The sequence below is a fragment of the Piliocolobus tephrosceles genome, chromosome 5, assembly GCF_002776525.5.
Source record: "Piliocolobus tephrosceles isolate RC106 chromosome 5, ASM277652v3, whole genome shotgun sequence".
Classification (NCBI taxonomy): domain Eukaryota; kingdom Metazoa; phylum Chordata; class Mammalia; order Primates; family Cercopithecidae; genus Piliocolobus; species Piliocolobus tephrosceles.
The window spans coordinates 121,723,463-121,736,911 of NC_045438.1; the positions used below are offsets into that span (position 1 = coordinate 121,723,463).

Here is a 13,449-nt window from a genome sequence, read left to right on the forward strand (position 1 = left end):
ACAAGCCTTGAGAGTTTAGCACATGCGTGACCTCCGGTGTGGAGGTCTGGGGCAGAAGGATACTGGACCATGTATGTAATTATTAAGTAATTGTGGATGGCATTCTGCAACTGGAGAAAGGGGAAAGGGGATTTTTTTTTTTTTTTTTGCCTGAATTATATATCTCAGCTAAACATCTCCAGTTACCCTCAGATTGCCAAATGTGAAACAAAGCCAAGTGCTTCTTTGTGACCTTTGGCCATGTGAGTGGGGCCCGCAAACTCTGTTTCTGAGCACGAAGTGCTGACATGTTTGCCCTGGAAGGAGTGAAGGAGTGGGGCTCGCTGTCAGCAGCTTCAGTGATTGCCCCAGAGTGGTATGAGTTGCAGGAAACCAAGAAGGGAAGTGATTTGGGGAAAGGAAAGCAAGAGACTAACCAAGCCCAAGCGTTCTCTTTTGAAGACGGAAGACACGCCTGGTCTGTTCAAGGCCTCCCTGAGGGTATGTGCTCATCTCATTTCTCTCTTGTTCTTTAGAAAGAATCAGCAAGATCTAGTTGTAGAACAAGGAGATGGACTGTGAGTAACTATTTCCTTAGGCTCTATTTCATGCCAGGTGTTTCACACATTTATCTATGATCTTCAAAGCAATTTCACAGCATAGATACCAGCCTCCCTATTTTGCAGATGGTGAAACTGAGGCCCAGATAGAAGTACTAAAGAATGTGTCCAAAGCCACAGAGTAAGTTAGCAATGATTTAGGCAGGGGTTACTCCAAAACCAAACTCTTTCCTCTCCACCAAGCAGATACAGCCAAGATATGTTGGTGGAAGCAACCCTACCCCTCTAGCAAGTACAGGCAAGTCCTGACTCCCTATTTGCTCCCAAATGTCTCCAGTGACCTACCCTTGCTCTTCCTGTTTGACATGTTAGCTCTAGCCCCAGTATCACAAATGGATGAAATGACCAAAAAAAGAAAAAGTAGTTTAGTTTTGTTATCAGGAAGTTTCTATGGAAATAGTTACACACTGGGTGTGAAGAAGTGTAGAATGGTTTACTGAGGGTTTCTGCTGGATTAGCTGTACCAAGTAGGCTCAGGGAAGCCAAGAAAACATAGTCCTGAATCATGAGGGGTTGATGCCCAGCACAGGATAGGAGGAAGTTTCTAGTGGAGTACAGACAGTGAATCAACCTGCCAACTTCTGAGTAAGGAGGACTGGTTGGAGGCCAGTGTGCATAGGCAGATTTTATTCCTAGTCTTCTTTGTTATCTTGAAAGCCAGGCCTAGTTTTCCTCTTGCATTGGAGGGAATAAAACGACCATGGGAATTCTAGTGATGGGCAGAGGAAAGAGAGAAAAGCATTATGATGGTTAATATTATGTATCAACATGACTGGGTAATGGGATGCCCAGATATTTAATTCCGTGTTATTCTGGATGTGTGTCTGTGAGGGTGTTTCCGGGTGAGTTTAACATTTGAATCAGTAGACTGAGGGAAGCAGATTGCCCTCGCCAAGGTGGGTGGACTTCATCCCACCCATTGAAGGCTTGAATAGAACAAAAAGATGGAATAAGGAAAACTTTGCTCTCATTGCCTGACTGTCTTTGAACTGGGACATTGATCTTCTCCGGCCTTCAGTCTAGACGTGGTTCTTGGACTAGGACTCAGACTGGAACTTCTCCCACCAACTCTCCTGATTCTCAAGCCTTTAGACTTGAGCCAAAACAATACCATTGGGTTTACAACTTGCTGACTGTAGATTGTGGGAGTTTTCAGTCTCCACAACCATATGAACCGATGACTTTAGTATAACTCTTCATACATGTACCTCTTGTTAGTTCTGTTTCTCTGGAGAACCCTGACTAACAGAAGTATTTTCTTCTCTTTACTACATTCTCTTTACTTTTATACCTCCATATGAAAGTTGTGAATAGAGACAGCTCTGGGAGAGATTGGAAAGAGAGAAAAGAATAACTCATCAGCTCCATAAATAATTTAAATGCTGGAAATTTAATGATGAGTGAGCTGAGAGTAATGGTCACAGGGCCAGCTTCATGGGAATGAAACCTATGCATTTACTTAGGCCCTGAACTCAGGGTAGTCCACAGTTAGTTTTATGTTCTGCTGTTGCAATCTTGAAATTCATAATAAGTTTTGAATAAGAAGTGCCACATTTTCATGTTGCATTGGTTTCTACAAATGATATAGCCAGTCTTAATGGACAGATGGTTGTGTCACTTGCAGAAATGTTGGTGACTGGGGTGGGAAGTTACAACAATGACTATTGCCACATAAAGGTTCAGGTAGTGTTTCTCACTGCCTCCATTTCCCCTCCTTGCCATTAACTTAGGAGCCAGGGACTCTGATTTCTGCTTTAAACAGTTACATGAAGAAAGGGTGAAAGTTCTGATTATACAAAGCTAAAGAAGCTACCCAATGACAAAATGTACACTGTAGTACCATTCTGGGCCCTCAGGCTAAGTTTCATTACCCTTTGTAACATAAAACCTTTTCTCCTGCACTGACTAAGAAGTTAAGCTATAAGGATAGTCTGACAAGGGCTCCATCTCCCCTACAGAGAGAATTTGAGCTCCCCAATGCAGAAGACGTGAGTCAAGTGCATTTTGCTGGAGGGAGTCATCACAGGATACTAGGGAGTAGGTTCTGAGGCTGCCCTGATGCCTGCCAGGTTGGGCATGGTCAAATTGTGCATGTCAGTACCAGATCTAGAGAAGCCTTCAGCTCATGGACTTCCCTGGGGGAAATTTCAAGCTTATTATGGTCAGTATTCTAGGTACATTTCAATTTTATAACCTCAACTCCCATTCTCCAGGAACTCAAGCACTCTCCAAATGACAAAACTCCCTAACTTTGAAATCAGTTTTTTAGATGGTTCATGATAGCCAGCAGCTGGTAAAGTCTGGGAAATAACACCTTTCTGTGGTCTCCTTGTTGCCTTCATTTAGACACAAACTCTGCTCCTGTGGTTCCTTTTAGTTTGCAACATAAAGAGTTTCAGTCAATGGATTTTTCCTCTCTTCACTCGCAACCCACACATGCACACTCACGTACACTAGTGCATTGAGTATTCTTCCCTCTATCTTTTGAAAAGAGCCCCACTTTTCTTGGGGGAACTCTCCTTTCCCTGTTCCATGTGATCTGCTTAGAATCAATGATCCTTGTGGCTTTGTGTCATTCCAATAGTAGTGACCAGCAGGGCCTATGAATTAGTCCCAGTTACCAAGATTCCCAAAGCTGTTCCCTTCCCATCCTTCTGAGTGTTCAATACTATATTTTATTCTGTGAGCTATCCAGGACTTATTAGGGAACTTCTTTTTTGCTTAAGTTTATCAAGATCCATTTCTGTGGTTTGGGATCAAGAAACCTATTAATTTGGAATGAAACACCCTTTTGGAGGGCCTTCTCTACCCTAATTTTTCTGAAAGTGATAACATCATAATCATGTGGCTTAGCAGTCAAGTCTTTCCTTAGGAAGGATGATATATCGTATGGGATATTAAAAGCTTACTGCAGTTAGTACTAACCTTATTCTTTTTACTCTAGGAATTCAGGTTGTATAAGCAGCAAAATGTCTTAACTTGCTATGTGATATTTTAGGTGATTGGTAAATTAAGCCAACTAGTAGAATAGATGGAGCGGTTTCCAGCCTGAGTACTCTTCAGAGGTTCGTGAAGCAAAAAGAGAGCATGCAGGCCCTCTGGTGCAGCAGAGTGGGTAGCAAGAATCACTAGTATTAGGGCTAGCCAGATGGACAGGCAGATCAGAGGAAGGCATGCTGGGGGTGCAAGGATGGGGAGAAGGGAAGTTTAAACTCAAATGGTATTCCTTTGAGGTTGACTTGGAGAAAATTCTGTTCTCTATTTTTATGAATAACTGGAGAAAAGTAAAAATGGCATTAACTAAATTTGATAATGGTACTAAATAAGGTAATATGCTTAGTAGTCAGGAAGACCAGAGAAAAATTAAAAATGATCTTAATGGTCTTATAGAAACAAGGTGGTATTACACAGGACCGGGGTTCTCCCCTTCAAAAACTTAAAAGTATTTTAAGAGAATTGATCACTCATTATTTAGAGAGGAAGGAAGCTAGCACGTTATAATAGAAAGAGAGACTTTGGGATGACTGAGTAGGGTGGCTCATGCCTGTAATCTCAGCACTTTGAGAGGCTAAGTGGGTGGATTGCTTGAGCTCAGGGGTTCAAGACCAACCTGGATGACATGGTGAAATTTTGTTTCTACTAAAAAAAAAATTAGCTGGGCATGGTGGCACATATCCGCAGTCCTAGCTACTCGGGAGGGTGACATGGGAGGGTTGCTTGAGCTGGAAGATAGAGTTTGTAGTGAGCCAAGATTGTGCCACTGCACTCCAGCCTGGGCAACAGAGTGAGACCTTTTCTCAAAAAAATAAAAAGTTAAGGAAAAAAGAAGGAGGGACTTTGGAGCCAGATAGATTGCATTCAAGCCCAGCTCTGCTGATAATACGATGATGTCAGCCAATGGCATTGATTAGGAATATCTTTGGGTTGCAAGTCACAGAAACCCCAACCAGTAGTTGCTTTAGCCATAAACGAACATTTAGTTGTCTCATCTAACAGGAAGTCTGGAGCTAATTGGTACAAATTACATGAAACACCTCAGTGATACACCTCAGTACAAGCTTAGCATCTTTGCAATTTTCTTCATTCCCTCCTCTTAAACACAACATGGCATCAACTACTCTAGGCATTAGGTCCTTATATGACAGCTTCTAAAAGCAGAAAGGAAGAAAGCAGAGAGAAAGAGGCAATGCCAAAGAGGCATATCTTTTATCAGGTAGAAGAAACTTTGCCAGAGTTTCCAGCAGATGTCTCTTTACTTCTCATTGGTTAGATCTCCAGGAGACTCACTGGCTAAAGAATATGGATTGCCATGATTAGCACTGATAATTCATAATTCATCCAGTGGGTTTGAGCACAATGCTGCTAACACAAAATCAGGGTTCTGTCAGCAAAGAAAGAATGGCTGTCAGGTATGGAACCAGCCATGACTGATGTTGCAAGTCCTTCAGTTTCTTGGCATCTTGGTGCATTTATCTGATCTTATATATCAAGCAGGATAGATTTATTATTAAAGATAATACATTTGAAGCACAATGTGGCACACCATAAAAGGTTTATTCTGATTGCTTGTCCTGTGCTGATCACCTTTTAGGCACAATCGCAGAAAACAAATGAAGAGGAAAAATTAACCAAGTCTCAGTTGAAATCTTACACATGAGTTTAAAAGTTAAGGCAGATGAGCAACATATAATTATTTATAAGTCACATATAATGAAGTGTGAATAAATATGTGCAAACAAAATACAGCTGACCCTCTTTACTTGTGGATTCTGTATGTATTTGCAAATTTTTTTACCTGCTAAAATTTATTTGTAACTCCAAAATCAGTATAGGTGGCTTTCATGGTCATTTGCAGACATGCACAGAGCAAGAAAACATTTGAGTCATCTGATAGATGTGTTCCCAGCTGGGGTCAAACAGGGTGATGCGCTGCCTTCTTGTTTCAGTTTTATACTGTTAACAAGTTTCCTTTTGGTGGTCTATTTAAGGTCATGTTTTCAAATATTTGTGCTTTATGTTGGTGATTTCACTGTTTAAAACGGTTTCAATGCATACTGCTGAAGTTCTGTTTGATTTCCTAAAGAACAGGAAGGCTGCAATGGAGGAAAGACATGCATTAGATAAGCTGTTTTTTTTTTTTTTGGAGGTGGAGTTTCACCCTGTCACTCAGGCTGGAGTGCAGTGGCGCTATCTCGGCTCATGGCAAGCTCCACCTCCTGGGTTCACACCATTCTCCTGTCTCAACCTCCCTAGTAGTTGGGACTACAGGCGTCCGCCACCGTGCCTGGCTAATTTTTTTTGTGTGTGTGTATTTTTATTAGAGACGGGGTTTCACTGTGTTAGCCAGGATGGTCTCGATCTCCTGACCTCATGATCTGCCCCCCTCGGCCTCCCAAAGTGCCGGGATTACAGGCGTGAGCCAACGCGCCAGGCCAGATAAGCTTTATCCAGGCCTGAATTATAGTGCCATTGGTGATTGAGTTCAATGTTAATGAATCAGTATTATATTTTAAATACAGTGTTTTAAACAGAAAAACATAAAACAAGGTTATGCATTGATTGAGTGATGAAAATCTTGTGATCATAGGCTTACAGGAACCTAATCCTGTATTTCCCCTAGGAGCAATGGTTCGGTATTCACTAATTCAATCTTCATGGCAACATTATAGACCATAACTACTATAAGTAATGAGCATTAATTCTATATCTCTTAATACATAATATACATTATGTAGACATGTGTAAGTATAGGTAGAAACTTCCTAATCAGAGGTAGAATTTCTGTAGACAAAATAGGGACATTTTTCCAACACCTGGGGGACAGGGGAATTAAACATATTAAATATTGACTTTGATAGCAAATCAGGGAAAACATTGATATGAGTGAAGATTTTAGTTCAAGGATGTTGACAGCAGTGTGGTACAGCATGTTGAAAAATGGAATATAGCCTGATTGTACAACCCTAAAAGATTGGCTTGATAAATTAATGTACTTCCAAATGATTATTATTCAGGCATTAAATGTGCTATGGAATAATATTTAATGATCTGTAAAATTTACAATGTATATGAATAGTTTGTACAATATGATCTCAGTTTTCTATATTATGTGTGTGCAAAAAATAATAACAGGACTGCCAGGAAATATGCAAAAAATATTAAAAGAGGTCATTTTGGGATGGTGAAATTTTGAATGACTTTTAGTTTCTTCCTTCTGCTTTTCTATATATTCCAAAGTTTCCAGCTATGTTAATAAAAATAAAAACAGTAGATGACATTCAAGATTATTTTAAAAAGCAATATTTCTGAAAACTTAGGTGATCACCTGTTGTCCTGGAACAGAGGGTGGGGTTGGGTAAAGGTTAAAGAGGATGGAGAAGGCATCTTGGCCTGTACTGAGGTTCAGAGACTAAGTTGGAAGATTTAGCAACTTCATTTATGACTGGCCTCTGTTTATCTTCACCTGGTTGAGGACAGATAGAAGCTGAGCAGGGAGAATTTTTATCTACATCTAGAAGGGGTGGGAAGTTCTGCTTTTTATTATGGTAAGACAGTGTTTAGATCCCATAGGGGGTTTGCTCCATCCTCTAGCTCACTCTATATTAGTACTTTGGAAATGGAGAGTAAAGAGGGTACCTGAGACTCTGTGTGAAGCAGAAGGTTAAAATGGATTCTCTGCTAAGAATAGCAACTAAAAGAAGTTTGCCAAGTCCTGCATATCATAAAATGGGGTGATGGATTATCTAATTTACTGTTTTTTTCTGCTCAATTTGATGGGGACCAATAAGGCTAGGTCAAAGGGTAAACCATATGTATTTTAATCATTCTGAAAGAAATATGTGATTATAATGGAAATACAGAAGAATAGAAGAGTAAAAATACCTATAATTCTTTGGACCAGAGAAAATCTCCATCCATGGTTAAAAACCAAGGTAAAATTGTAATAGATTTTAGCCAAGAGACCAAAAATAACCTTTGGTTAATTTAGTTTTATTCTTATCTTATTACACTACATTTCCACATTATTTTTAACCCTTAAGATAGCAAGCATTTTTTCATGTTATGATAAACTGCTTGACATAAACCAAATGCTTTCCTTACTTCCTTCCTATTTGTAGCCATTTAGCTTATTTCCTACTCCCCTCGCTCCTACCACCTTATAGTACAGGAAGTGGAAAGAAAACACCTTGGTGTGGAAAGAGTTTTCCATCCAGCTGACAGCTCTCTGACCTTGGGCAACTCTATTCATTTCTGTGATCTGAGTTTCCCTACCTGTAAAATGAGCTGGTTAAATTAGACAGGTTCTGAGGTCGCTTTCGGTTCTGAAATTCAATGACTCTAAGGCACGCATGGTCTAGTGTTGACCCCTCTTCCACTTGTTATCTGATTCAGATCTGGCACTCCTTTTATTAATCCACCTATTTTTTCTATCCTCTTCTTAACCCAGACCAGTTTATGCTCATAGTTACCGACTGAGTAAACCACGTTTCCAGGTGCTATTGTGAGACACATTTCCCATTCCGAGCCCTTTCCCAGAAGCCTGTAAACAATGTATCCGGGCTGCCCAGGACACAATCCTCTCCCAGACCTTGGTAGTTGACTTGTTTTGATGACCTCTGCCTGGTGGAGACACGAATGAAATATTGTACTCCATGGCTCACAAGATTAGTATGGTTACCACTTCATTAAATCCCAGCTACACTCTCCAAGTCCATCCTGGCTTAGATGGAATAGATGGTGAAGCCAGAGCCAATAGCATGTGCTTTAAATCTCAAAATAGCAATGCCTAATGCATGTTTGATTCTGACCCAGAAGGAAAGTTTCTAGCAGTTCTCTGAAAGTTATAGACAAGGAATCAATAATAAAATCAATGGCAGAAACTGCCTTTGATGACTGGGACAGATGCACTAGGTGGGAGATATATTCTGGATACTTTGGAGAGACGAAGAACAGGAAGATCAGCATGGGCTATTTCAAGCATTGGTTGGTAAGTTTCAAGGTGACAGTGTGATTGAATGGGGAAGTAGAAATGAGTAAGAGGCAACAGGCAGAGACAATTAATGAAGTCAGAGCTCCAAAGGGAGCTCTCAAGGAGATATAGGCAGAGATGAAGTCCAGACCTCTGTTAGGTATTGTAATGACCGAGGGCAGGCAACATTTGGGTAAAACTATTCTCCCAAAGGAAGGGAGTTGTGACTTACTTGAATAATGCGTGACTTGACCAGACCCAGAACTCATTGTGGGGTGACACCCAAGGGAAAATCTGCAAAACAAAGGAAAACAAATATTTGGGCCCCAAACTCAAAATGAAAGAAATAGAAAGGAGCATACAAATAAAATAATTGGCCAAGAACCAACAACATCTAAATTATGTAACAGACCGTAGTCACAATTCCTATAAGAGCTCTGAAGGAAATATGATAATAATAAACATTTATATAGTACTTACTCTGTGCTAGACAGTGCTATAAGTATTTTAAATTTATTAGCTTATTTGGTCCTCGTAACTGTTGTCATGTCAAGAGAAGTCTAGCATGGGTCATTCACTTGGGAATTGATGTCAATCTAAATGATGGCAGAGAAGAAGGTGGTGGGCCAGGAAGCAAAATCCATGAATATGGAAAAATCACCAGGAAACTTGTCAGGGACAAAAGATAGAAAATATCTTTGACTAAATTGCTGGGTGATTACTCATTCATTTGTTCATTCAACATTTATGGAGATTTGCTATAGGATATACCAATGTTCAACTTTAAAAATAATGCCAAATTGTTTTAAATGGTGCTTATACTTACATTCCTACCAGCAATGTGTATACAAGATTCCATTGCTACTTACCATTCCAACATGTAATCTTGGTAGATTTTTAAAGTTTTGATATTTCAAATAATTTTATAATATATTTCATAATATATAAATAGAAAGATATCTAATTGTCCCTTCCTTTGTATTTATCTTATTATTCTTACAGATACATGCTAGTAGACATATGCAAGAATGTTTATAGCAACATAATTCATAATAGCAAAAAGCTGGAGACAATTGGGATATTCATGCAAAACAATATTATATGGTGAAGAAAATTAAAGAATTACTGCTATGGATAAGAACATGAATGAATAAGATTGAATAATGAAAAAAGCAAGTTCCAGGAAAATATAGACAGTAAAATAACCTTTTAATAAAGTTTGGAAGCCAAAACAATAAATTGGTTAGGCATTTATATATATATGTATAAAATGATTTTTCTAAAGAAATGAAATGAGAAAAAGAAAATTCAAGATTAAAAAAAAGTAAATTCAAATTATCAGTGCAGGGAGGTTGGGGTAAAGAAAGAGCACACAGAGATGAATTTACTGACAATGTTCTCATTCTGGCGCTGGGTGGTAGGCTCATAGATGCTCATTATAAAAATAATTAAATTCAAAAGAATAAATAAAATGAAAGAGGGTCATGCATGGATTACTGCTGATGCTGTTTCATGAACCAAGGATTATGAATGTTCCAATTCTGTGAGCCTGATTCAAGAAAACAAAATAAAACATTTATTGAGCTCCTAGTGAGAGCTGGGCCTTATGCTCTAGATTTATTCTGCAATAACAAGCAACTATAAACTCTCAGTGAGTTGCTGCCACAAAGGCTTTTTCCTTCCTCAAATTGTATGCCAACTATGAGTCAACAGTGGGCCTTGGCTTAGGGAATCAGGCTGATAGAACAACCAACATGCTGGGTGTTGCTGGTTACTGTATGTTGATCCCTGCCATTCAATAGATTCTCAGACTTTTCTCTAACTTCTAAGTCTAGGTTCAGTGAAGGGAAAGAAAGGAGTTGAAAAGGGGCAGTTAAGAGGAATATCAAATAAGACCAAATGAAATATTAGAGTTAAAGACTTGTTTGAAATACTAGTAAATGTGGAAGTTTCAATTCTCACAGTATTTTATTCATATATATACACATCCTCTCCTACACATTGAGGTCACAATTTCCATAGTCCCTTCAGTATCTAGTTCTGTTCATACTTATTAAAAGGGATTTTCATTAGCGATTTGCATCAAATGCAATCAAAATGATTCCTTGTTCTTTTACACACTAGCTAAGCTTACTCAGGTGTCTCTGCTAATTTGCTTAACTTTTCCTTGATAATCCTTTCAAATCAATTAGTAACCAGGACATACTTGAGCTTTACAAAATTCCAAGCCAATTTAGAGATTTCTCAATGTGGGTAATTAAGTGATTATTATTGTCTGTTTTTCCTTCAGCTAGGTGTATTCTCTGGTAGATGTGTGCCAAATTAGGGTTCTTTAACTTAGTAGGACTCATTTTCCTTCACTCCCTAATTCTGTCATCAGTTTCTGGTTACCTAATGAGAGTTACTGTAGTTTAATCACTTTTTATTTTAGTGTTTTATTTATTGTTCAGTCACTTTTTCAATAAACATTTGCACTCATACTTTTCTATAAATTACATGTATAAAACAATATACACTTAGCATGGCATGTAGGTCTCAATAACCATTAATGTAATTATCAATAATTAAATACAGTGAGACTGTACTTAGAAATTATCACCACTGACAACTGTGACAACAGATTTTACAAGCTTCCCCACTCTAGCATTGTAACTATTTGTTCTTAAGCCACAGCAATTTTGAAACAGAACAAAGGGACTCACACAGAGTTTAGCCTGAGGTTGGGGAAACTGTATAGGAAAAGGAAAAAGTTCCTGAGAATTTGTTGAAAATTAAGACCATCTTCTTCCTCATTCTCTTCCCCACAAGTTGCCCACCTATTGGACACAGGTATTGCTCTAGGAAAATAATCATCCATGGATGTGGGTGGAGAAGTCTCTGAAAAAGTCTTTGCAGCCAGCCATGATGGCTCACACCTGTAATCCCTGCACTTTGGGAAGTCAAGGCAGGTGGATCATCTGAGTTCAGGAGTTTGAGACCAGCCTGGGGAACATGACAAAACCTTGTCTCTACCAAAAATGCAAAAAATTAGCCAGGTGTGGTGATGCGCACCTGTAGTCCAAGCCACTAGAGAGGCGGAGGCGGGAGGATCACTTGAGCCCAGGAGGCAGAGGTTGCAGTTAGCTGAGACTGCACACTTGCACTCCAGCCTGGGTGACAGAGTGAGACCCTGTCTCAGAAAAAAAAAAAAAAAAATTAAAAAAGCCTTTGCAGAAGTTTGTGGGCATGTTCTTTTGGCTGTCATAACCATTCCTTCCCTTTTGAAGTATTGCCCTATCACCCTGCATGGTAGTGAGCCTAAGAAACAATGGGAAAACGCTACTATAGCTTTGCAAAGTAAACTTTCAGCTTGTGGCAAAAGGAGCACAATGTCTACTTTTTCTTTCTTACTTTAAAGGTGTGACATCAGGCCTGATATGCTTGCTTTGTCCAATTCCCTCACTCTGACCTAATTTACAAAGCCCTGCAGCTCTCTTCTGCACGCTTTCCCATGTGAGGTTATTTATCTTCCTTAACAGTCAACTCAATTTATTTGAGGACAATGCTCCCCCAAGCTCTGTTGACAGTCTATTCCAGTACTGAATTTCTATTGTAATCGCAAAGTTCCTGAAATAGCTTACATTTCTCATACAGCTGCAATCACCTCTCCCTCTGCCTGAAACCTTCCATATCTTCCATTGCTCTTGTCCCTGGAGGACCCACATGATCCAGTTTCTGCCTGCCTTTCCAGACTCACTTTGGGTCCCTGAACTATCCCCACACAGCCCCTTTGCTCTCATGGCTCTAGTCTATTTCCTTCTCCTGGAGCTACCTCCTCTTTTTTTTTTTTTTGAGACAGAATCTCACTCTGTCGCCCAGGCTGGAGTACAATGGCACGATCTCAGCTCACAGCAATCTCCGCCTCCTGGGTTCAAGCCATTGTCCTGCCTCAGCCTCCCTAGTAGCTGCGATTACAGGTGTGCACCACCACGCCTTGCTAATTTTTGTATTTTTGGTAGAGACAGGGTTTCACCATGTTGGCCAGGATGGTCTTGATCTCTTGACCTCGTGAGTCGCCTGCCTTGGACGTCCAAAGTGCTGGGATTACAGGCATGAGCCACTGTGCCTGGCTTCTCCTCTTCTACCTTTAAGTAATTGTACTTCCATTGGTTTCATCTTAAAACCTATTTCCTCAGGGAAGCCTTCCGTAGCCCCATATACATGGTCAAGCTTCCCATTGTACCCAGACCAGTAATTATACAGTAATTTTGAGTTTATTACTTATGTAATTATCTGTTTAACGTCTGGCTTTCTCTCTACGCTGTAAGTTCCATTAGGGAAAAATCACATCTGTCCTATTTATTGTTGTATTCTTTGTCTCTTCCACAGTGCCTGGCACATAATAGGTAGTTACTATATATTTGTTGAATGAATTAATATACAATTGGCTAAATGACTCTCTTCCCAGTGAACCTCTCCACTGGTCGAATCGGAGGGTGATGATCACTTTCCTGATTGACGATCTATTAATGCAATCCTAAAGCGACCTCCGATAACATTTTAACTTCATTTTGAGATAATGATAGATTACATGCAATTGTAAGAAATAATACATATACTCTTTGCCCAGTTTCTCCCAATTGGCACAGCTTGCATAATTGTAGTACAACAGCACAACCAGGAAATTGACATTGATAGAATCCACCAATATTATTCAGATTTCATCAGTTTTACATGCACTCACTGTGTGTGTGTGTGTGTGTGTGTGTGTGTATTTACTTCTATGTAATTTTGTCATATGTGTAGATTCATGAGATCACCACCACAGTAAAATATATAACAGTTACATCAGAAGAGTCCCTCATGTTACCCTTTCAGAGCTACAGACACCTCGCTCCTTCT

At 39.5% G+C, this 13,449-nt stretch overlaps 1 long non-coding RNA gene across 2 annotated transcripts in view; it reads left to right on the top strand.

The window, feature by feature from the left end:
- Positions 1–398: 398 nt before the first annotated feature.
- Positions 399–13,449, top strand: part of LOC111543192 — a 41,721-nt gene continuing 28,670 nt past the window's right edge. For both annotated transcript variants that reach the window (XR_002731771.1, XR_002731773.1), the window contains exon 1: positions 399–480. This is a non-coding gene — a long non-coding RNA (uncharacterized LOC111543192). The remainder of the gene's footprint in view (positions 481–13,449) is intronic.